General features: G+C 42.3%; 1 long non-coding RNA gene across 1 annotated transcript in view; it reads left to right on the top strand.

Moving 5' to 3' along the window:
• Positions 1-6,413, top strand: part of LOC146028576 (uncharacterized) — a 58,754-nt gene extending 52,341 nt beyond the window's left edge. The window contains exon 3 of the long non-coding RNA XR_014455241.1: positions 6,118-6,413. This is a non-coding gene — a long non-coding RNA (uncharacterized LOC146028576). The remainder of the gene's footprint in view (positions 1-6,117) is intronic.
• The last annotated feature ends 18,877 nt before the right edge of the window (positions 6,414-25,290 follow it).

Genomic DNA, 25,290 nt, shown 5'->3' with positions numbered 1-25,290 from the left:
GTATAACTAGCCATACACATCAGGAGATTTGGATATTGGTCCAATCTCTATTCACTACTCTCCACATCAAGAGAATTATCTGATTGCTGCCACTTTTGGCATATACATAGAGATACTATTGTATCCGGATAAAAATAATCAGACACTTAGAGACACCAATTAATATCACCCAATTTTATCTATCTGAATACTTTAACCCGCTGACATCCGCTACAAGGCCACATTAAGCCATCGGATACTTACAGGGCAGTACCAGTAAGTGATAAAAGGAGAGGTGATTTGCACACAGGGAGGTGCTGCATGTCAATACCGCACGCACAGTTTTTAACCATCACTGTAATTCACTGTTTTATGTTATATGTTAGTTTGTATATTTCGCAGTTTTAAATAAACCAAATAAAAGGTATATTTTAAAGTCTAACAGTTATTTCTTCTATGGTGCACCACAACCGTGACAAACCCTACTCTGTCTCCTAATATACTCTGTTCAAATCATTGTCCGTGGTTGCACACCCCTGTATCCCTATTGTTATTCAAACGATATTGCTACCTACAGGGGGCCTCTCTCAAATGATACTACATCTCTGTGATAAAGTCTTGTGCGATTGAACCCCCCAAAAAAACCCACTCATTCTGATGATGGTGTCAGTGTTCTCTGCTCAAGGGTCTTCCTTAAGAGAGGGGGTCCCAAGATACAGTGTCTTTCGCACCCCCCTCTCAGCTCCAGGGAGAGTGCCCAGCATTCCTAGAGATGCTGGGCTGCCACTGGTGACTTCAGTGCCAAGGAGCTGGTATTTTGGAGTCACCTGCTGGAAAGGTGATACCTGATTTCTATTCTGCACGCACCTAGTGAAGTCTCTGATCTTTAGTATGATATTTCTACCCATCACATTTAATAAAAAGACCAGTTTTATTGCTAAATACATCATCATTAAATAAATAGAGTTAAAAGAGAAAAGAAAATAGACTGTTTTCCCCAGCCAGCTCTAAAAATAGCATTCACACTTAATAATCAGAAATATTTATTTCCAAAAATTCTATATATTAAAAAATGAGTAACAAATTATGAGCTTAATTATAATTAAAATTACATTCTAGATCAGGGGTAGCCAACTCCAGTCCTCAAAAGCTGCCAACAGTTCATGGTTTCCAGACTACCTAGCACTTTGTACTGACTGACAAATTACAAAAGATCCACAGGTACAGGGCCGGCACTACCCACTCAGCAGCTCCTGCAAAGCAGGGAAGCGCCATGCTGAAAAGGCGCTGTCTCCCTCCCTGCTCTGCTAAAGCTGCCTCAGTCCTCACTGTCACTGCCTCCTGCACGCCGCCTGCAGAACCTGTCTGATAGCGGGCGACAGTATGGAGAGGCTGAGCAGTTCCCTGCACCGCGCACACACTGTCCTCCTCCTGCGACCTGCCCCCTCTTCCTCACAGACACTTGCGCTGAGGCATGTAGCGCTGTCTGTGAATGCCTGGATTACATGTCATGTCATGTCATGTCCGGATCCGCCCCCTACCCATTGCTCCCTGTCAGCTGTCAATCAAATGACGAACAGGCAGCAGCGCCGCCTCCCCTTCCTTCCCTCTTCTTAGTGTGCTGTGCCAGTGCCGCTGCCAGTCCTCAACACTCCGCCCCCTCTATCTCCTCCCCTCTTCTTCCATTTCCTCCTTCTCTCCCCTCCTTTCCCCCTCAGTCACGAGTGCTGCACATACTTTTTGTACTGCTTTCAGATCGCATCGCACACTCATTGCATGCATGCCGTGTGATGCGATGTGATCTAGCCCATAACGTATGCGATTCTCGCAGCGTGTATGGGCACCTTTAGTGCCTGCAACATTTTGCGGACACAGCACTGAGATGGTCTATGCATACATGTACATGCACCCGAGATCCTCCATAGGATCGCATGTTGCATACACTCCCACAATCGGGCTGCAGCTTGTTGCAATGGTAATGTGAAATGGCGCAAAACGTATAGGTTTGAAGGAGGGTGCCGGACACCCTAGCACCGGCCCTGCACAGGTAGAGATCATTTCTTAACCTGTGATTCTGTGAGGAGACCTGGAAAATGTTAACTGTTGGTAGCTCTCGAGGACTGGAGTTGGCTACCCCTGTTCTAGATCATTCTTTGATTCTGATAACTGAATGAATGTCTATGGTCTCAGGGCCAGATGCATTAAGCTTCAAAAGCCAAAAAATGCAGCGTGATAAACAACCAACCAATTAACTCCTCTCTGACATTTTTCAAACACAGTCTGTGACATGGCAGGTAGGAGCTGATTGGCTGGCTGTTTATCACTCTCCATTTTATCACTTTTGAAGCTTAGTGCATCTGGCCCTGAGACCATAGACATTCATTCAGTTATCAGTTATATGTGTTATACAAATGGAATTTCTCTGTCATAGTATCTGACCTTGGATTTCAAAATTAAATAATTTACTCAGATTTACAATACAGTATAGCATAGTTATTTCCACCTACAGTAGTTATCCATTTATGGGCATCAATAACACTAAATCTATAGTGTACACTGACAGTGAATCAAAATAACTGAAATTACTGTATTACTTCATGCTATGAGTAAGCCATTATTAAGTAATCCTATTGATCTTTGTCAGTATCTTTTACAGTGTAGACCTTTGTATAACATTAATTCAGTTAATGACAGTGGAGTTATTTTTAAGGTTTGTTGAAATAATTGCTATACTTTTGGAATCATTGTTATTTAATCACAAACACAATGAAATTAATTTTGGTAGGAAATAAAACTATATTTAGAAATGAACTGCATCTGTAATCATTTTATTCATTTTAACATGTCTGCTTATCTTATGCTACTTATGTCTGTTCCAATAGCATTTTATTGGGGCAGCACAGATGGTGTTATGGTTAGCATTACTGCCTCACAGCACTGAGGTCATGGGTTTGACTCCCATCATGGCCCTAATTGTGCAGAGTTTGTATATTCTCCCCGTGCTTGCGTGGGTTTACTCCGGGTACTCCGGTTTCCTCCCACAATCCAAAAATATACTGGTAGGCTAATTGGCTCCCAACAAATTAACCCTAGAACGTCTGTGTGTGCGTGTGCATGTGGTAGGGAATATAGATTGTAAGCTCCACTGGGGCAGGGACTGATGTGAATGGACAAACATTCTCTGTAAAGCGCTGCGGAATATGTATGTGCTATATAAGAAACTGTTAATAAATAAATAAATAAATTGATACTATGATTCACAGCCACTTCCATCTTAGAACCTGACGTGCTGCACATCTCATAGGACAATGCAACATACTGTACAATGTGGTGTAGTTACATTATGCATGTAGAATCCATCATATACGATCATGCAGTGTGTATGAGGATGTGATATATTGATAGTTGAAATTGTCACATCACTGGGTCAGATGTAGTTGTGCTGCTTACATAGGAGGCCATACTCAGACAGAGAAAATGCCCTTGTCAAAGGGCCAGTTTAGATTTTTTTGATGGTTCAAAATAATGATGGTGTATCGATGGTGGGTCTAAAGACTAACTGTATGGAAATGCAAAGTCTTAAGGTCCATATACACTGGGCAAAAATACTCAGGGCCAGATGTATCGAGCTTCAAATGTGATGAACTGTGATAAACAACCAGCCAATCAGCTCCTATCTGTCATTTTTCAAACCCAGCATGTAACATGGCAGGTAGGAGCTGATTGACTAGTTGTTTATCACTCTCCATTTTATCACTTTTTGAAGCTTGATACATCTGGCCCTCAGTGCATACACACTGAACAATTTTCGCGATTTGCCCTGGAGTGGATTACTTTCCATAGCAGGATGCTATGGAAAGCCGCCAACCCTGTTCCTCATCTGCTGGTATAACAAGCGGCAGGGTCAGCGCTGATGTGGAAGCGCGCATCAGCGCTCACCACTCATCGCTGCCCCGTACACACTGGGTGGCTTTGGAGCTTAAAAGAGCTCCAAAAACAAAACTGAGCTGCTTTCAGCTCAAAGTCGCCCAGTGTGTATGGACCTTTAAAGCCTGTGAGCGGGAGTTTCAGTTCTTGCATATTTGTACACAGGGGAAGGGCTTTGTAATGCCATTAGCTTAAAATAACAGATGTGACTACAACAAACCATGCAGCCATGACTGTGTCTGCATCTGCTTCTGAATCAGCCCCTAAGTAACTCTAAACTGCCGCTGCATTCTTATTAATAGGATGCAATTGGTTTTTATGCAATGCACCATTGTTGCTGTTCTGTTAGTGACTAGAACACACATACAATCAGCTGGTTTGAACTAAAAGTTCCATCATATCTTGCGTACTTCTACAGCTGTAAAATCACTTGATGCTGAAACCTATTGAATGACATTGTTCATTTTTAGTATTATAAATGAACATCATGTCCTCTAGTCCATATCTTTACTCCCAACAGTTGCTTCACTCCACTTCCAATTCTCCAGTTCCTAATTTAGTAGTCAGGTGATGCTATACAATGCACTCTGCTCAGCAGCAGCACTATTGATGCAAAGTGCAAACCTGTAACAAGTATGAAGCCAGGAGGTTGAGCCAGTGAAGTTATGAGTGTATGCTATGGGTCAAATGTGTCAGTTATCACAGCTCTGCATCCGCTCTAGTCGCTGAAGCTGTTTTTTTTTTCCTATCACTGCTCTGGAATATGCTTGCTCATTCTGGCTCTCTTTGGGGGAGATTCTCTAAGCTAAAAATGCGGTAAAAACCCCGTTATCGGGGTTTTTACCGCATTTTGGGATGCTGTAAGCATCCCTCGCCGGGTTACCGAGGCGGGGGGCATCACCAGAAAAATCTGGCGATGCCCCATAGAAGCCAATGGTCTTCTACCGCAACCCTCCGCCGCCCCGCGCCACCCCCCGCCGCCCCGCATCGCTCCCTCACCTGTGTCCGGGCAGCACAGCGCAGTGCTGCCCGGACCTGTGACCTCCTCCCTGCACTGATCCTCTTCCGGGTGCAGGGAGGAGGAGGGCCCGGCGCAGCAGCAGCAGCGCCGGGTGTGGGAGGGAGGGGAGAGCCGCCGGGACCTGCTGGGACCCGGCGACTCTCACCGCAAAGGACAGCTCTTAATGCAAGAGCTGTCCTTTGCTATAATTATTGCATATGTTACAACATATGCGATAATTATAAATGCGATGGGTGGCGAAGGGGGGCGGAGATTCTTAGAGAATCTCCCCCTTTAGCCTCAGCCCATTGATCGGGGTGACATTCACACTTTTCCCCCCAGCCCAGTCTGCCATTGTCAGAGAGGCTTTTCTGAGCCGGTCCAGCAGGAACTTACCTTGGAACTTACCTCATTCCTGTTGTCCAATCTGCCCTTACACCCCATTCAAATCAAATGCCATCTGCCCCACCTGCAGTGCAGCATGGTTTTACCCAGAAAGTATTTACTTTTTGTTTTACTTCTAAATCAAAGTCAGGACCAGTATGCATTGTTAGGCAGTAATATGATTTGCATGTATCTTAAGATATGGGCTACTTAAAAGGCTTATGTAAAAATACAGCTTTGAGGCCCATGTTTTACCAACATGTTCATGTTCAGGATCTAAACTAGTATTCAACTCTAAAGCTGGGCATACACTAGAGGATGTCTCCTCGCAAAGAATCTGCATGCGATCAGCCTCTGAGCTGCCTTGAATCCACACTGGGACCCTCCCAGGTGGAAGGATTGCATGCGATATATTGCCTGCGAACCTTCTGCATACGATATATTGCCTGACAAACCTGCCAGGCTCAAAAGCAATCCAAAAGATTGCTTCTGCAGCCAGTGCGACTCACAGACTTCAGTGTGGTGCGCACAAGACCATGCATCGTATTGGACCTGCTGTCTTTCACATGCAGTTTGTTCACTTTTCATGCGATTGATCATCGCAAGCGAATGAAAAGTTCCCAAATTGAATGTAAATCACCCTAGTGTATGGGGGCCATAAATAAATTCTGTAATCTTTATGGTTTTTATAATCTAAAATCCAACAACTAATAATATTTCTTGGTATACACTGCCCTGTACTGCATGTACAGTATATTTGTCAATTTAATGTTTTAAGATTTTCTTATAATGATTACTGTACCTGCATTTATTTTGTTGGTTTTCAGATACTTGGATGTTTCAGAGAAAATTATTTACAGTCAACTTTTTAAATGATACACCCAATTGTGAAATTTTACTCTGGATGCACAAATAACAGCCTTCGAATCCCAAGATTTCTTCATGAAATAGAAACATTGCAAACTTGCCAGATAAGATGTTTCTCGAACTGTCATTTTAAAGAAATGTCATTGGCAATAAATATTGTCTTGCTTTAAGTGCACTCCTTTTGACTATGTACACTGTGAATTATTTACATAAAAATCTGACAGTTGGAAAAAAGAAACATTAAATTCACAGTGCTTTGTAAAGGATATTTGTTTTAAAGGCCATCGTTTCTGTATTCCCATGTAGAATATGTGCATACAGATGTTAGTTTTTACTATTATTGATTTAAATATCAGTTTATTATAGGATTTGTTTAAAAAAGTATAACTTTTATTTTATGATGTCTTTTAAACATGCCTTTTTATGCTTTTCTCTTTTTAATGCTTTTTATTTTTATTTTATTTTATGTACAGTAATACCCCTTTCACAGCAGCCTAAATTCCCATCTTGGCAACAAGGGCTGGTGTGAAATGTTTCCGGGCCAAATTCCAGGGAAAATTTGCCAGGATTTCAACCCTGCTAGCTAGCAGGGTTGCTCCTGCGAAGAGACAGGGATACAGGCCAGTGTGAAAGGTACTTACCCAGCTTCCTGACGCTCCCCTCCAACTGCGGTGGCGGATGGCGGTCAGTGCGGTCCAGGAAGCGGTGTTCAGGCAATGTGGTTCGGGCAGCAGCATCCAGGAACTGGGGTCCAGGCATTGGCATCCAGGCAGCAGGGATCCGGGCAGTGGCGGCTGGGAGCTTGTAGCGCTATTTGCCGGACGACGCGGTGGGAAGCGCTGCTGAATTTGAAAACATTTTCAAAAGACTTGCCGAACACTGATTGGCTGAATTCAGCCAATGGTTAAATCTCTCCCCTAGAAAATGCACCAGAAAATGCAGGGACTAGGCCGGAATGTCCCTGCTTGATCCCTGGACTGTATTCCCAGGTAAGTCCCTGCATTTTCTAGTGTAAAAGGGGTATACTATGGATTGAAAAAGCATAGCCCCTGGCGCAGAGTTGATAGTATGTAAATCAAGTGTACTGTACACTGCTTAGTAAAAGTGTGCATCATCATGCACTTTGTCTTTGTGAGAAAGCCATCTCCCAACCAGGTCTGCAATTTAATAAGAAAACGTTGTTGCAGCATTTTTTTTTTTCGTTATAACTGCAACTCATTGCCCCCTAAAAATACAAATTCTATAAAAATTCCTGGTGACAAACTAAGTGAAGTTACCTGCTAACCCATCATTTCTCTAAGGGGTATATTTTGGAAAGTTGATTTTATTCAGTTTATAAAAAAAAAGAAGAGACAACATTAATGTAAATCAATGTTGTGGTTCAGTGGCAGATGATTTTGTAAGTAAATGTGTTATAGCCCCGGAAACACAATATAGTTTTTAATAGAGATGTGTGTGCAACTCAAGTGTTTTGGTCTGGATTATAGTTCTGTTTAACATAGATAAAAAAAATACTCATTGATACTTTACATGATAGAAATCATTTTTTTTTTTTTAAAACAGCTAAAATCATGGTAGTTTTATAACTAAAAACCCACAATTTGGATTAATTCCATACCACAGGAAGATTCAAACAAGGACTTGCTTAAGAGTGGATCTCCTGTGGTATCTGCACTATGGGCCTTATTTTGGTTCATTCTTTCTGACAAAATCCTTCTTAGATGGGCAAAACCATGTGCACTGCAGGTGGGGCAGATGTAACATGTGCAGAGAGAATTAGATTTGGGTGGGGTTTTACTTCAAAGTGAGATCTATATTGCAGTGTAAAAATAAAGCAGTCAGTATTTTCCCTGCACAGAAACAAAATTACTCACCCAAATCCAATTCTCTCTGCACATGTTACATCTGCCCCCCCTGCAGTGCACATGGTTTTGTCCATCTAAGAAGGATTTTGTCAGAAAGAATGAACCAAAATAAGGCCCTATGTTTTGGTTCAATTTGGATCCACAAAATTTCGAGTGGATTTGGATTTCTATAGAACAGAACTGCACATCTCTAGTTTTTAGATCAATTTTCATAGATTTAAAATAAAAAAAATCAACTTTAACAAAATTTTACTCCTAAGAGCTGTGATAGCAGAAGTAACAGCATTAAAGATTAAGAGCTGCACAGTAACATCAGCATATCCTATCAACTTTACTAACCACAGGAGTCTGACTTCATTAAAGACAGTAATTCGGTGCCCAGGTAATAGGTGTTCGTACCCAGTGTCGGACTGGGGCATGAAGGGCCCACCAAGGAAATGCCCTCATAGGGGCCTACTGAGGGGTGTGGTAATTTGTTGAAGGGGTGTGTCCTCCTGACCAGATAGGCATGGTTAGTCATTATAGGTGCCAAATGTGCCTTTCAAACAATGTCAGTTTCACGCAACTACCACCGATATCCTATACACCGTGTCAGCAATCATACAGGGCATACACCTCTATCCTATACACCATGTCAGTAATCTGACTGTACAGTCCATACACCCATATCCTATAGACCGTGTCAGCAATCTCACTGTGCAGCTCATATACACATATCTACAGTACCTAAATATCATAACCAACTCTGCATAGCCTGCAATTTTAACAGCATGCTGTCTCTGTACCAGTGGCGTAACTATAGCACCGCAGCCCCCGCCACCACGGGGGGGGGGGGGGGGCGCGCTGTGCATGTGGGGGTGCCGGGGGCTGCGGTGCTATAGTTACACCCCCCCCCCCATATAGCACACAGTTCTCTGAAACTGTCTGCTGTATGGGGGCGGCCATTTTTTGGTGGTCCTCAGCAGAAGAACGGAGCCGCTGGGACCAGCGCGATAGGTAAGACTGCAGGGGATTGGGGGGGTTTGCATGGGCGGCGGGGGATTGGGGGTGCTTGGCGGGGCGGCGGCGGGGGCGCCCCCCTAACGGCGGGGGAGCGCCCAAAACTTAGCTACGCCACTGCTCTGTACATGACCCATGTGAGATAGCCCTTTCAGTCAGGGACAAGCCTACATCTCCAAGTCAAATGGTAAATCATACCTCCCAACATTACCCTCTCCAGGAGGGACACGATGCTCTGTTCCTGGAATTCCATCTTAATTTAGGATTGTCATCACCTGTGTTCAATAGGTTAAGTAAAAAGAAAGGTGTTTTAACACAGGAATCATACAGAGAGGGAAGTCCAGGAACATAACATTGTGTGCCTCCTGGAGAGGGTCATGTTGGGAGGTATGGGTAAATAGAGCATCACATAATCTGAATGTAAGTTTAACCTGTGATTTATGACAAGGCAGACCCCACCTGTAATCTTCTCTGCAAGACCAGCTTCAGTCCATATTTGCTCAGTAATTGGTAACTGGTTTGGCTCCCCCACTAGCTCATACTTGCCTACCTGACTCTCTCCATGAGGGAGAAAATGCTCTGTTCCTGGACTTCCCTGGTAATGTATGATTGAATTACCTGTGGGGAGCTAGGTAATTGATAAGAAAGGTGTTTCATTACAGGTGCTGGCAATCATACATTACCAGGGTAGTCCAGCAAAAGAGTATTTTCTCCCTCACGGAGAGGGTCAAGTAGGTAAGTATTAAGAGTTGTGGGTAATAAGGTGCACTACTAAATGCTGCTGGTACAAGTCTTGTCAATCTTCACAATAATATACAAAGAAAAAGGGGTGAGTTTATCAGCGCTGGCTGTAACCAATTTATGTTACAGTATAAAAAGTTGCTAAAATAGAATGGAATGGTTTCTTCAAATTTAATAATTCATTAGCAATACAATAATAATTCCTATGGCTATCCATTGACACATTAAGAATAAAAAACATGTATAATATACATACAGTATATAGTTATAAAATATGCAATAAAATAACTTCTATATAGAGGATTTAATATTATAATAAAGGATTTAATATAATTGTGCTGCTAATCATATATATATATTTATATATATATATATATATATATATATATATATATATATATATATATATATATATATATACAAAACAAATGGGTTTGAAATTCTGATGCGCAATCAATAGTGCTGCTGTCCTCCTCTACCAGGAGTTATCAAACTGGTCAAACAAAAGCATATATAACAGAGAAAATTTTGGGAGGACAGAGCTCTACTGTGGATATTTTTGATAAATTGAATAACGATTATATTTTACCAGCTTGAAATCCTGGACTGTGTCCTTTCCAGTATTATTTCGTATGGTTACATGCAAATAAAAACAGAAAAAAACACAAATTGTGTAGTAGTCCACAAACATATAGGGGGACATTTACCAAAATGGATTCGTAGAAAAAAGGTGTATTCGTAGGGAGAAATACACCTTTTTTTTACGAATTTGTATTTTCGGGATTTACAATCCCAAAAATACAACAATTCGTAGTCCTAAAGATGGAACATTCGTATTTGTATTTACAAATACGAATGTCTACACCATCGATAGAATACGACAGAAATCACCATTCAAAAGAATGGTGGTTTCTGATTTACTAAGCAGCCGTACTGATAATACGGCTGCTTAGTGGTGTAAAACACCCACGCAAATACGACAGGAAAATAGAACACCATTTTCATGTCGTATTTGCGTTTTAGCCTGCACGGATCAGTCAGATCCGTGCAGGCTGCAGTGTAAAAAAATAGAAAAATTAAATAAATAAAAAAAAAACGGCGTGGGGTCCCCCCCACAGCCGAAACCAGCACCAGGCTGACAGAGGCTGGAGCCGGTAATTAAAAATCAGGGAACCCGACAAATAGGGGTTCCCTGATTTTTAACAACCAGCCCCAGGCTCCTGCTCTGGGGCTGGTTCCCAAAATACGGGGGACAAAATGACTAGGGGTCCCCCGTATTTTAAGAACCAGCCCCAGGCAAAACCAGCCAGCAGGGTAATGCCACAGCCGGGGGGAGACTTTTTATGCAAGTCCCCCCGGCCAAAGCATTAACCCTACCGACCAGTCAGCCTGGCCAGGGGCCCTGGGGGAGTGGGGACCCCCCCAATAAAGGGGTCCCCCCCTCCAGGACTTACCTGACCAGGCTGAAGCCTGGTGCTGTCCTCGATGCCCCTGGGCGGTGGGCATCGAGCTGATAGCGGTGTAAAAAATAGAACAAACTATTGTTTTTTACTGTGGCACTACAAGTGCCAGCAAGCTGGGACTTGGAGAACCACAAGTCCCAGCCGGCTGGGCATTAAAGGGCCCGATGGGTCTTCTAGTGCCACAGTAAAAAAAATAGTTAAATAAAACACACTGACACCCATTTTAAATAAAAGTTTAATACACACATTACATACATACTGATACTTACCTTTCTTGATCCCGTAGGTAGCCCTGGTCCTGATGTCCTGTGTCGTCCTCCAGGTCCATGTCGGCTGTCTGCGTCGTCCTCCAGGTCCATGTCGACGGTCCGTGTCGTCCTCCAGGTCCATGGCGGTGTCCGGGTCCGAAGAAATCCATGTTGGAGCTGTGGAAGGAAATCCTACTCACCTGGTCCTGCGCTGAAGAAGTCTTCTCTTGATCCGACGTAATCCAGGTAATCTTCACAGCTGTCGGCGCTCCCCGCTGTCTCTGCTGTCTCTGCATCGCGCTGAGGAGAGATGCTGAGATGTTTCATATTCGGCGCCTCTCCTTAGACTGAATTCTATTGGCCGCCTAGCAGGCCAATCAGGAGCCGAGAAAGTTGGCTCCTGATTGGCCTGCTAGGCGGCCAATAGAATTCAGTCTGAGGAGAGGCGCCGAATATGAAACATCTCAGCATCTCTCCTCAGCGCGATGCAGAGACAGCAGAGACAGCGGGGAGCGCCGACAGCAGTGAAGATTACCTGGATTACGTCGGATCAAGAGAAGACTTCTTCAGCGCAGGACCAGGTAAGTAGGATTTCCTTCCACAGCTCCAACATGGATTTCTTCGGACCCGGACACCGCCATGGACCTGGAGGACGACACGGACCGTCGACATGGACCTGGAGGACGACGCAGACAGCCGACATGGACCTGGAGGACGACACAGGACATCAGGACCAGGGCTACCTACGGGATCAAGAAAGGTAAGTATCAGTATGTATGTAATGTGTGTATTAAACTTTTATTTAAAATGGGTGTCAGTGTGTTTTATTTAACTATTTTTTTTACTGTGGCACTACAAGACCCAGCGGGCCCTTTAATGCCCAGCAGGCTGGGACTTGTGGTTCTCCAAGTCCCAGCTTGCTGGCACTTGTAGTGCCACAGTAAAAAACAATAGTTTGTTCTATTTTTTACACCGCTATCAGCTCGATGCCTACCGCCCAGGGGCATCGAGGACAGCACCAGGCTTCAGCCTGGTCAGGTAAGTCCTGGAGGGGGGGACCCCTTTATTGGGGGGGTCCCCACTCCCCCAGGGCCCCTGGCCAGGCTGACTGGTCAGGAGGGTTAATGCTTTGGCCGGGGGGACTTGCATAAAAAGTCTCCCCCCGGCTGTGGCATTACCCTGCTGGCTGGTTTTGCCTGGGGCTGGTTCTTAAAATACGGGGGACCCCTAGTCATTTTGTCCCCCGTATTTTGGGAACCAGCCCCAGAGCAGGAGCCTGGGGCTGGTTGTTAAAAATCAGGGAACCCCTATTTGTCGGGTTCCCTGATTTTTAATTACCGACTCCAGCCTCTGTCAGCCTGGTGCTGGTTTCGGCTGTGGGGGGGACCCCACGCCGTTTTTTTTTTTTTTTTATTTATTTATTTATTTATTTTTTACACCTTGCAGCCTGCACGGATCTGACTGATCCGTGCAGACTGCCTACAAATAATTCGTATTAGCAGCCGTATATACGGCTGCTAATACGAATTCCTACGACATCGGAGGGTTACAAAGCAGTCGTATATGACTGCTTTGTAACTGATCCTCCGGAACACGACTTTGCATACGACTTAAACAGTCGTATGCAGTCGTAGGGAAAATACCAATACGAAAAACTAGGTTTTTCATATTGGTAAATTTCCCCCATAGTCTATATATATATGTAGGGGTTCCCACAGAGCTAGATGAGTTTGGTGAATTCCTCTATGTCCCCTGCGTGATAACAGGTGGGCTTCTTTTAGGGGATCACCTCGTGTCTAGATATGATAACAGCTTACACTCTGCTTACATGAAAAGGGTTAGGACCCCTTATATAAAGGTTTCTTTCTCTTTATACCAATCAGTAAAAGGTGCTTACTTATAGCTTACATTGTAAGGGAATGGTGGAACTCTCATCAAGGTTTCTTTGTACAAAAGCATCTCCAACTCCATTCAGTAAAATAATTTATTTTTTTTATTATAAAAAATGACATAAAAACCGGTGCCAGATGAAAAACAAAACCAGAAACACAGAAGCGGCCAGATGGAAACCCGGGAAGCACACTCACGGTTACACATTAATCATCTTACATTCTACATAAAATACATTATAACCATGGCATAATATATAATAAACATCATTAAAACATATACATTCCTGTGATTATTGAAAAATATATACATATGAGCATTTGTGCTTTAGACCAGCACCTAAAACTTAACCCGGAAATCCATATATGGACATGAGGGACTTTAATTTCCCCTGCACATCCTGTGGATGTTGGGAAGTGTGCACACCTAAAAGAGGTCCCTTTTTGCCATGGAATGCAGAGCCATTGCCGATGGAACGCATGGCCATCTTTACCACCAAGTTGAATTGACATGCGCGGAACTCTGTGGAACACACGGCCATTAATAGGATGGAACGCACAGTCATTTTTAACACGGGGATGGATACAGATAGTAGGATTACATGGCCATTTCTAAATGAAACGCACGGCCATCTTTGATGTAAATCTACAGTACCTTGCATTCTGTTATAAGTCTCCTATGGAACACATATAAAACTACTTCTGGGGGGCAGTATAGAAGGTGCCCACCTCAAGCTGATGTTACATGGGTCCCTTTATGAAAATGTAAAAAAAATTTTAAAAGAGAGATGGAGCATTTAGGTAGACCTAATCCATATGGGTTGGGATCATTTGGTCTATTGCATTATGGTAGAAAGTCATTAGGTCGAATCCATTAGGTCGACATGCTAAAAGGTCGACATGACTCTAGGTCGACATGGGAAAAGGTCGACATGATTCTAGGTCGAAAGGTCATTAGTTCGACAGGTCATTAGTTCGACAAGGTCATTAGTTCGACATTGTCTATGTCGACATTCACAAGGTCGACATGGGGTTTTTCACTGTTTTTTTACCTGAATGTCAACACAGTCGACATGGACACAGTTTAAAGTGCACTGCATCCCCTCGCATCGCTCGCTGCGCTCGCTATGCGTCGGGCACGGTGCCTCGCTACGCTCGGCACACTATTTTATTCTCCCACCACGCCCTAGTGGATGGTAGGGCATGAAATACCGCCTGTCGGCACATGTTGGCTCAAAAAACAGTGAAAAACTCCATGTCGACCTTGTGAATGTCGACATAGACAATGTCGAACTAATGACCTTGTCGAACTAATGACCTGTCGAACTAATGACCTTTCGAACTAGAATCATGTCGACCTTTTCCCATGTCGACCTAGAGTCATGTCGACCTTTTAGCATGTCGACCTAATGGATTCGACCTAATGACTTTCTACCATAATGCAGTAGACCAAATGACCGCATCCCATCCATATATATAGGAATATGGATATTAGATGTGATATCCTGACCAATCCTATTTTTATAAAAAATGTAAAGGGACATCATTTTTCTGACAAGTATAAGGGGACATCATTAATAAAAAAAAAAAAAAAGAGGAAGTAGTTAATGATGGAGCTCACAATATTAACATAAGTTATGATTACAGCAGGTGTGCAAGAAATTTACCAAGAATAGAGATCACGATGGTATATTTACAGAAACCACTTGATTTCAAAGTCCGCGTTTAATTCCTTTGGAGTAAGGGTACTCATGTTGTAAATAAATTTCATTTCTGTTTGCGCAAGGGTGATTTTGGCGCCAATTCCCTGTAACTTTTTTGATCCCTACCACTTGTTTGATATCTTTGCTGGAGCAATTATGCACGTTCATAAAATGTTCTGAAAGTAAGTGATTTTCCATCCCCTTTTTAATATTTCTGTCGTGTTCCGCCCATCGTTCTCTTAGGGTGCGTGAGGTTTTCCCCACGTATTGCAGTCCGCATTTACACTCGATCACATAGATGCAGTTTTTTGAGTTACACGTTATGAACTCGTCGATGTTAAATGTATTTCCATTTGCTGTGGCGACGATCTTTTCTACTTTTTTGGGAGTATCCTTGTGTATCTTGCACATAGGACACGTCCCACAACGATGAAAACATTTTGTAAGAATACGGCCCATTCTTTTTTCTGGGTTGGCACTATTTACTAATTTTGATCTTAAAATTTTGGCTCTACGGTAAATTAATTTGGGTTTTTCCTCCAGATATTCCTTTAGTAATGGATCTCTTATTAAAATATGCCAGTGTTTTTTGATGATTTTTTCAAATTCCTTATGTTGGTTATTGTACTTAGTTACAAAGGCAAGTTTTGGCTTTTGATTGAGTTCTTTTTCCCTATACTTTAACATGGGAGCCCTATCTTTCTCACTTAAATGGGTAATCGATTGATTTACCGTATATACTCGAGTATAAGTCGATCCGATTATAAGCCGAGGCACCTAATTTTACAACAAAAAAACTTGAGTATAAGCCGAGGGGGGCTTTTTCAGCATAAAATATGTTCTGAAAAAGTAGGCTTATACTCGAGTATATATGGTATTGTTGCCTCCTCATAGCCTTTTTCAACAAACCGCCTTTTCATCTCTTTTGCTTGAGTTTCAAAGACTTCCAATTCCGAACAGTTTCTCCTTATTCGTTGTAACTGTCCCGTTGGAATGTTCTGTAACCAAATTTTATGGTGGTTGCTTGTGGTCGGAATGTATGTATTGTTGTCTGTCGGTTTTGTATAATTTTTAGTATGTATTTTTCCATCCTTTATGTAAATATGAAGATCCAAAAAATGCAGGTCCGTTTCACTTATATCAAAGGTCAATTTGATATTTAGGTTGTTCTGATTAAGTGAATCACAGAAAATTTGTAGATCCTCCTTGCTGCCATGCCATATCATGAAGATGTCATCTATGTAACGTTTCCATACCTTGATCTTACTAAGGTATGTGTTATTCTCCCATATGGTGTTCTCCTCCCACCAGCCCATGAATAGGTTCGCATAGGTTGGCGCAAATTTTGTACCCATGGCAGTGCCTTGGACTTGGTTATAGAACCTCTCATTAAACCAGAAAAAGTTGTTAGTGAGTATGAAGAGGATCGCATCTCTTAAAAAGCTTCTTTTTCCATTTTCCGTACCCCCTCTCTCCAAGAAATATTCTACTGCCTCCAAGCCTTTCTGATGTTCAATTATTGAGTATAGAGAACCTAAGTCCGCCGTGACTAGAATGTCGCCGTCTTCCCATGTCGTATTCTCTATCACGGTAATTACATTAATATTATCCTTTAAGTAAGCTCTTATTTTTACTACTTCCGGTTGGAGAGCGTGATCTACAAACTCCGATACATTTGATGTATTTGAATTTGTACCCACCACTATTGGTCGACCCGGGGGTTCCTTGATGTTCTTGTGGATCTTCGGTAGAAGATAAAACACTGGCAAAGACGGGTTGGGGTTGATCAAGAATTTCGCTTCCTTCTTTGTAATGGTATTCTGTTCCTTGTACTTGGTAATTAAGCACTCCAGATCCTTCATTATGCGATTATGCGATTACTTGGATCCCCCCGCAATGGGCGGTAGGTGTTCCTATCAATAAGCTGTCTAAGTGCCTCTTTATCATATTCACAGCGGTTCATGAGGACTATACTTCCGCCTTTGTCGGCCGGCTTGATAACCAGATCTTCTTTATCTTGTAGGGTTTTAACAGCCTCTCTCTATTGTTTGCTGAGATTGGGTTTCTTCGGCCATTTTGGGGTTATCTTATCTAAATCCTCGCATACTAGTTTTTGAAAAGTGTCAACATAGCATCCTTTTGATCCGATACATCAGACGACCACGCCCCAACACGTTTCATCACACGTTGGGGCATAGTCGTCTGACGTATCAGATCTTTGCTTCCAGTCCGTCTGTGGTCCGATTGTGGAGAACGCTGCCGCCGATCCCGCTGTGCCGGTTCTGCTGGATGTCCTCCGGTTCCCATGCTGCAGATTCAAGTGAGCAGTGAATACTCCCCATGCCGACTTCTGTTTACTGAATTGTATGTGAGCCCACACTTTTTAAGTAAATACTGGTCACTACCTTGTTCATGTGTGCGCTCCTTCTTTTCTTCTGTTACATGTTCCACACACCGAGGCTGTGACAAAGTCTCTTGGAAGTGAGCTGCACTGCATTTAAAAAGACGGATGGTTTTTTGAATTGGTGACTTTGCGATGATTCTCATCTTGTATATATATATATATATATATATATATATATATATATATAAATATATATATATATATATATATATATATATGCAGAAAAAGAAACACATAGTGCAATAAACTTCTTATTTAATGTGTAAAAATGTTTTTAAAATACACAAGCCGAAGGATAAGACTCGTACCAAGATATTCCTCTGGTGTGGGCTAAAAATACCACATGATTTATATCGACCACACTGGCATACAGCATACAAGCGTCCTTGCAGAGCTCCGGGACCAGCGCACCATGCCGGGTGTCCTCCACGCACACCACGACGTCTCGCTCACCCTCTCCTCCACTATGGCAGAAAGCAATCCGCCAAGTGATCCACAGTAGGTCGCGTCACACAGCGTGTCAGAAAAGCTAAAAATCTGAAAGACCACATTGCACTGAGTTTACCGAAACCGACCAATGATACCAGTAAAAACTGGTTACATAATACAAAAGGTTTTTTTAAATGCAATTCATGTATTATATGTAAATATGTAAGCCCCAATAATCATGAGTTCAGAAATTACGATGACACCAAAAGCTACAGGATAAAGGAACTCATGAATTGCAATACCACTTGGGTAATTTACCAATTAGAGTGTACTTGTAAATTAAAATATATTGGTAAAACCAAAAGGAATGTTAAAATAAGAGTACAGGAGGTACTCTTTACCTAGAAGGGCGCCCACGATTTTGATCGTGGGCATCGTTAGGGAAAAAAAATCGCGTTGGTCACATCGCATGCGACCAAAAAATCGCATGCGATGCGACCCACGCGATGACCGCGATTTCCCATAGGGAACAATGTTAAATGTCCCAATTGACCCGATTTTACATTAAATGGCCCAATTGACCTGATTTTCCATAGGGAACAATGTTAAATGGCCCACAGAGGCCAAATAGGCACTCTGAAGTGTGAAATGGCCCCCCCAATTGTTAACGCCACCCCACGATCAACGTCAACCCGAAGCGTGGCGAGCGCAGCGAGCCCGCGAGGGGCGGCGGTACGCGTCCTACGACCTTTTCATACCCCCACTATCCACGTCGGCGTGGAGTTGAGAACAGAAAGTGTGGCGAGCGCAGCGAGCCACCGAGCCCGAAGCGTGGCGAGCGCAGCAAGCCCCGCGAGGGGACGCGGACAGCTGTGAAGCCCGCGAGGGGACGCGTATACCTGTGAAGGTGTCCGCGTCCCCTCGCCACGCTTCGGGCTCGGTGGCTCGCTGCGCTCGCCACACTTTCTATTCTCAACTCCACGCCGACGTGGATAGTGGGGGTATGAAAAGGTCGTAGGACGCGTACCGCCGCCCCTCGTGGGCTCGCTGCGCTCGCCACGCTTCGGGTTGACGTTGATCGTGGGGTGGCGTTAACAATTGGGGGGGCCATTTCACACTTCAGGGTGCCTATTTGGCCTCTGTGGGCCATTTAACATTGTTCCCTATGGAAAATCGGGTCAATTGGGACATTGAACAGGAAAATCGGGTCAATTGGGACATTTAACATTGTTCCCTATGGGAAATCGCGGTCATCGCGTCGGTCGCATCGCATGCGATTTTTTAGTACATGCGATGCCCGCGATGGGCGCCCTTCTAGGTAAAGAGTACCGTACAGGAACATATTAGGGCCATTAAAAACAAATTGGAGAACCACTCTGTACCCAAATATTTTTTAAAGGTTCATAATTGTAACCCAGCACATTTGTACTTTAAAGCTATTGAACATGGGAATTTAGGTCCAAGAGGGGGCGATCATGAAAAACTACTTTCACAGAGGGAAATGTTTTGGATTTTTACTCTTAACACATGGGTTAAATGAGTCTTTTGAAATGACGGGTGTGGTATAAATGACCGACAGTCGGGATTCCGACAGTCATTTCTCCGACGTCGGAATCCCGACTGCACAGCGGGGGGAGTGCAATGAAGCCCCTTGCGGGCTTGCTGCGCTTGTCACGCTGCAGGCATGGTGGCGAGCTGCGCTTGCCACCTATTTTATTCTCCCTTTATGGAGGTCGTGGACCCCCACCAGGGAGCAGTCAGGATTCCGGTGTCCGAGGAATGACTGTCGGAATCCCGACTGTTGGGGAGCCGTCCGGCACCCGAAATGACATCCTTTCTGTGAAATATATAGCCCACCTCTTATATTTATTTATTTATATTTATTTATGTGTTTTTTCGTCTATATATCTAAGTGTAAAATGCCCATTACATCTGTTTTACAAATTATGCAATATTTCTACCTTTTTTTAATCTCTTTTTTTCTGTTTTATAGTTGAATAATCCTGGATTTTTTAAATAATTTTATAAGCATACTGTATATGTTAATATGTAAGGTTTAAAATAATCATGTCATACAAGTCTATAGAGATATGAATGAATATGTAAACACTCTGTTTATATTATGCTCAATACTATGTAACAATATGATGACACTGTTTATATCATGTTCATATTATGTTGATACTATATATTAATGTAGTCCTGTTTATTAATGTGGATGAGGTCAAATAGTTGGGACAAATGTAATATAAAAATTGACATATATTGCACTATAAGAATATAAATAATAATATATATTTAGATGATATGTAAGAATATAACAAAAACCATTAAGACTGAGTATTTCACACATGCGCATTAACATAGCTATATTAGCAAGACTTTGGGTCCGTAATCTCGCGAGACTTCGGACGACATTAAAAAAGTCCCATAGTCCTCCTCATAAAAAGCGCTATTTTATGTTTTTTATATGTCACAAGGCTACTATACAAGAGCAATGAAGATTAATGTATGTAAAAGGCAATCAGCATCAGTTAAAGTACGGACGATCCTATTTAGAAACTTGCGCATGCGCACATAAAACATGGACGTTGGAATACACTGATCCTCTCTCGCAAGATCGCGAAAGTGCTGTATATGCGCAGATGCGCATAAACACAGAACCCTGGAATGCGGATTCTATCATCTATAGTCTTGCACATGCGCCCTTGGCCCCCTTACACTTGTCCAACTTATTGTTCAACAAGTTGGACCTGATTGACTCAAGATTTATCCTATGTGCAGGAGGATCAATCTCTTGCAATCTCTTGGTTATACCCAATGGCCCAGGATTGTGCATTGTTTCCTACACATCAGGCACATCAGATTTTGTCAGACAGGCACATCAGATTTTGTCAGATAAATTGACTCAATCCACCTGAATTGGGTCAAATCTCACAAAATCTCACAAGTGTAATCCAGGCATTTGATATACTAATAATACACTCGCGAGATCGCGGGAATCCCGGAATAATTACAGGACCTGGAAGTTCCATACATGGAGTGGCCCTCTAATTGATCACACTATAACTATAGCACCTATGGTACAGTACCTTACTTTTACTCTCCTGATGAAGTCCAACCCATACCTATAGGGTGTAACAGACGAAATGCATAGAGAGAAGCCTGTTTCTACCCCAGAACTTTATTCATGTAAGTTTGTTTTTTATTTATTCACTTTATGCACCTTAAATAAACTCCCAATTTTTAATTTGAATTGGTGTTTTCTTTCCTATATGTAACCGCATGGCACATGTGTTTGGATTACACATTGATACTTGTGGGAGATATCAGCAGTGTGTCCAATATTCAGTCAAGTAGCAGCCTGGTAAACCATGAAACCTTTCATTTAAAGACAAATCCGGCACAATAATCACTTATACATGGTACGCACAATACTTATATTCAAAAGTGTGAATACCCACTTATTACACTAGAGAGCGCTGTTTCTCACCCTTTTTCTAGTACACATTCCGAGATGACACAACAACGTTTCAACAGAGAACATAGCAGCCACCTGTTACACAGGGATTGTTTTATGGAAGGACCTAAATCTCCCCAAAAAGGAGCCTTATACGCGACTAATTACGAGCAGATCAGAATCACCAAGGTTGAATCGCTGGACAGTACCCACTCTTTTCTTCTTATATATATAATCCACTAGTAAGTAAGCTGCACTTCTTAGCCTTGTAATCATATAAGACTGGATATAAGACCTTTATTGCATACCAACAGCATTTTGGGGAGTACCCACATCTTTAGGGAAAAGCATATACATGTGAACATTATTGGCTGAGAGTGGGCACTGCCATGCTCTCATCCAATAAGCATTTCCCCATTATTTTGATTTAGCACATGTTCAGAGGTTTCTGTGTGGTTTGTTATTTTACCAGGATCATTGAATGCCTACATTGGACCTAAGAGGAGCCCATCCAGGGATTTGATACATTTTAAATGGGAGCTTTTTGGATGTTTGTGTTATTATTTTAATAATGTGCTACAGCATGGTATGTGTGAGTACTGTGGTTATTTTAATATGTACTTTACAATCAGACAACAGGTTGCAGTGGACTCGCAAAGTCTGTGAATGCAGTCACTGTTCCTTAAGTGCCATGGTGGCAGGGCATAATTCCTGGGACCTGTAGTTGTCCTGTATTACTTTACCAGTAACTCTGGGACCCCTACACCCATTGTGACAAGGGGTGTTGGGAATTGCCTTGGGCTATCAGCCCAGGCATGGGGTTCCTCTGGTGGGACCTAATTTGTTTTTGGGTTAAAAACATTCTAAGAAATTCCAGCCTTGGGTTGGCCAGTCTGGTTGCTTTTATGGCAAAGGGACCCCACACAGTGCCCCCCCCTTCTTCCAGTCTGGTTCTGATTATAGGACTATACAATGACATTACAACCACATTTTGTTGTGTGAACATTACTCTGATTTCTCATTTAAAGTTACATTGTTATTCATTCTTTGTTCATTAATGGATATTACATGCAAGGAAACAACTAAAATTGAAGGTCTTAAAAGGAATCAATCGCTGTTCTAGATATTGTCAAATGTCAGTAAATCTAGTGTTTCACAACTGCTTAAAACTCAAAGCAAGAATAAATCTGGGTGACCATACTGTAATATAATGTGCACGGCATTAATAATGTTTGAATACCAAAACTACCAAAACAGAAATAAAACAAAACAAGATAAGCGTGCTCTTTTTTTCTGGAATGGCCAGTGCTGTAACATGAGTTTCAGTTTAATAGAGCACCAAGTAATGCATGCTCAGAAACATGGCAGCTCTTACCTCCGTGGAGTAGGTTGGCTGCCACGATGTGGGCCCCCCTCCTCTACTGCCGCTGCTGTGCTTGTGGTCCCTGCTGCTGCTGCAAATCCTGGTCCAAGCCGCCGATCCCCAGCATGGGGCCAGCACATACGCAGTAGCTTCTTACATACTATGGGCTGCTTTTGCAGCAGCCCCCAGAGGTATATTCAGGGTCCCGTTCCAGCGTCTCGCAGACTGCATCTGGCTTCACTTAGGCAGAGAACAGTGGCGGATTTTACCTGGGGGGACTGCAGCCCTGCAGTCCATATGTAAAAACCGCCACTGGTCCTCATTAAACAAAGAAGAAAAAAATATGAAGACCAAAAATTTATATAACAATGACTTGATCATGACTTGAAACATGATAAACTCGGATATGGGAAAGGTAAAGATATGGGAAATATTTAATGCTGAAATGTCAATTGTCATGTATAATTAAATGAATTGTTTTGTTTGTTTTTTTCCAGACATGTACAGGTGCAGCAGCTTCAATGCTGGAGGGACAAAGGTATTTGTCTTATAATTAATTCAGCATTAATTCATATGCATAATAATGTTTCCACCACTGTAAACGTGCTACATGTCCAAATTTGAAGCAATGAGTAATGTGAGAAACCTGGTTAATAAAGTCATAACATTGTTTTCCTAGTTTCAAATATTTTCTTTGTTCAGTTTTGCAGCCGTGATTTGCATTTGATATGCATGCATGCACTTGTTGGTCTCTTCTACACAAGATATGTGCCAATAAGCTAGTAGTAGCAGTAAAACATAAACATTCCGTTTCTTGGAATGCCCAATATAAGACATCATAACATCAATATGTAATGTCGTTCAGTCTTGCCTTAGGGTCAAGGAGCATGAGATAAAATTTGTGGCAGCAAAGTCTTTGCTAATTGCGTTTTATCATCTTGGCACCTTTTAGTCTAGCCAAGTTTGCAGACGTGTTGTCTTTTCAACATATTTAATTGCACCATGAAGTAGCGAATTGCCTTGAAGCAATGGAAGAGAACAAAATCACCCACAAAACTGAAACAAAGCCCATAGAAAAAAACTAGAAATAACTGTATAAATTGTATGTACAGCATTAGTACTTGCTTAAAATATATAAAAATTTACCAAAAAGGTTGTTTAATAGCAACCAATATTACACAATTAGCTGTACATGGTAGACTATGAAGGCAGGTGTCTTATTAAATATACATTAACAAAATATCAACGATGGATATAAATGAAAGTTGCCATTTTATTCAGCTGCAACATTGTACAGTAGTTTTTCTAGTTCATAAAAGACACCGTAAATAGTTTTCACAGTTCCTAAAAGTATAAAATTCTAAAGATGTCTCATATTGCAGTAATGTACTTACTACAGTATGGGGCCTTTTAGGAACTGGTTCGACTACTGAGATGAATTTTGAGAACTGTGTCACTACTGTGGATCATTTTTGGAACTGGAGTTACTACTGTGGGTAATTTGGAAGCTGGTTCACTACTATGGGGCACTTTAGTAAAAGGGGACACTACTATGGAGCATTTTAAGAACTGGGGACACCCTCATTAACAAGACATTTAAAAAAGAAATAAAACCACAGCTCACTGTATATTGCGTGCCTTGTGCACCAACGTCTGTAAACTGTAGAGACAGTTGTGCATGAAAGCCCAGGAGAACAGAAGGCTTTTAAATAGATATGTATAAAATAAATAGTGATATAGAAATATGCTGTTGGTCCAATTCCGATACCCTATGCCTAGGCATTTTCTACATTTTGGGTAATCTTGATCTACTGAAAATGCCATGATCTACAGTATGTAATATCAGTGAAGATAGAGTAAACTGTCTATGGGGGAGATGTATCAAAGTTTGGAGAGTAATAAAGTGGAAATATACAGTCGGAGCCACTGCCATCTATCCCTATAATAGGATTAAGTGAGTAATTGGATTACTCTGCTAATCCCCTACTCTATTGTTCAATGTATTGTATTGCAGCTGAGAACAATAGGATAGCCATGGCCTAAGGAAGATAGATGAGATGTGCTCCTACTGTATAAACTACCAAACAAATAGTTACTGTCATTTGCAAACACACCTTGTAAAGCAGCCAATGTTAGGTGCAGATTGTTTTTATGTTATCTGTCTCCAAGGTTTGATAAATGTACCCTTCAGAGAATGTTTAATTAGGACTTGGTCTAGACCATGGGTCTTCAACCTGCGGCCCTCCAGATGTTGTGAAACTACATGTTCCAACATGCATTGCCACATTTTTTCCTATAAGAGCATGCCAAAAAACCTCAGGGCATGCTGGGACATATAGTTCCACAACATCTGGAGAGCCACAGGTTGAAGACCTGTGGTCTAGACCTTGAGGGGCTGGTACTATGTTATAGCGGTACTTGTTTCCTAGCACGGCCACAATCGCGGGCATCGGGTGTAATTTTTAGTGGTCTGCGACGCGACTGACGCGATGCCCCCGATTTTCCCATTGAAATGCATTGAAAAAAGTGAAAATCACGTCGGTCGCGTCGTATGCGGCTAAAAAAGGCT

Source organism: Crinia signifera, chromosome 1, assembly GCF_055691185.1.
Source record: "Crinia signifera chromosome 1, ASM5569118v1, whole genome shotgun sequence".
NCBI lineage: Eukaryota > Metazoa > Chordata > Amphibia > Anura > Myobatrachidae > Crinia > Crinia signifera.
This window is presented reverse-complemented; position numbering and strand designations above follow the sequence as displayed.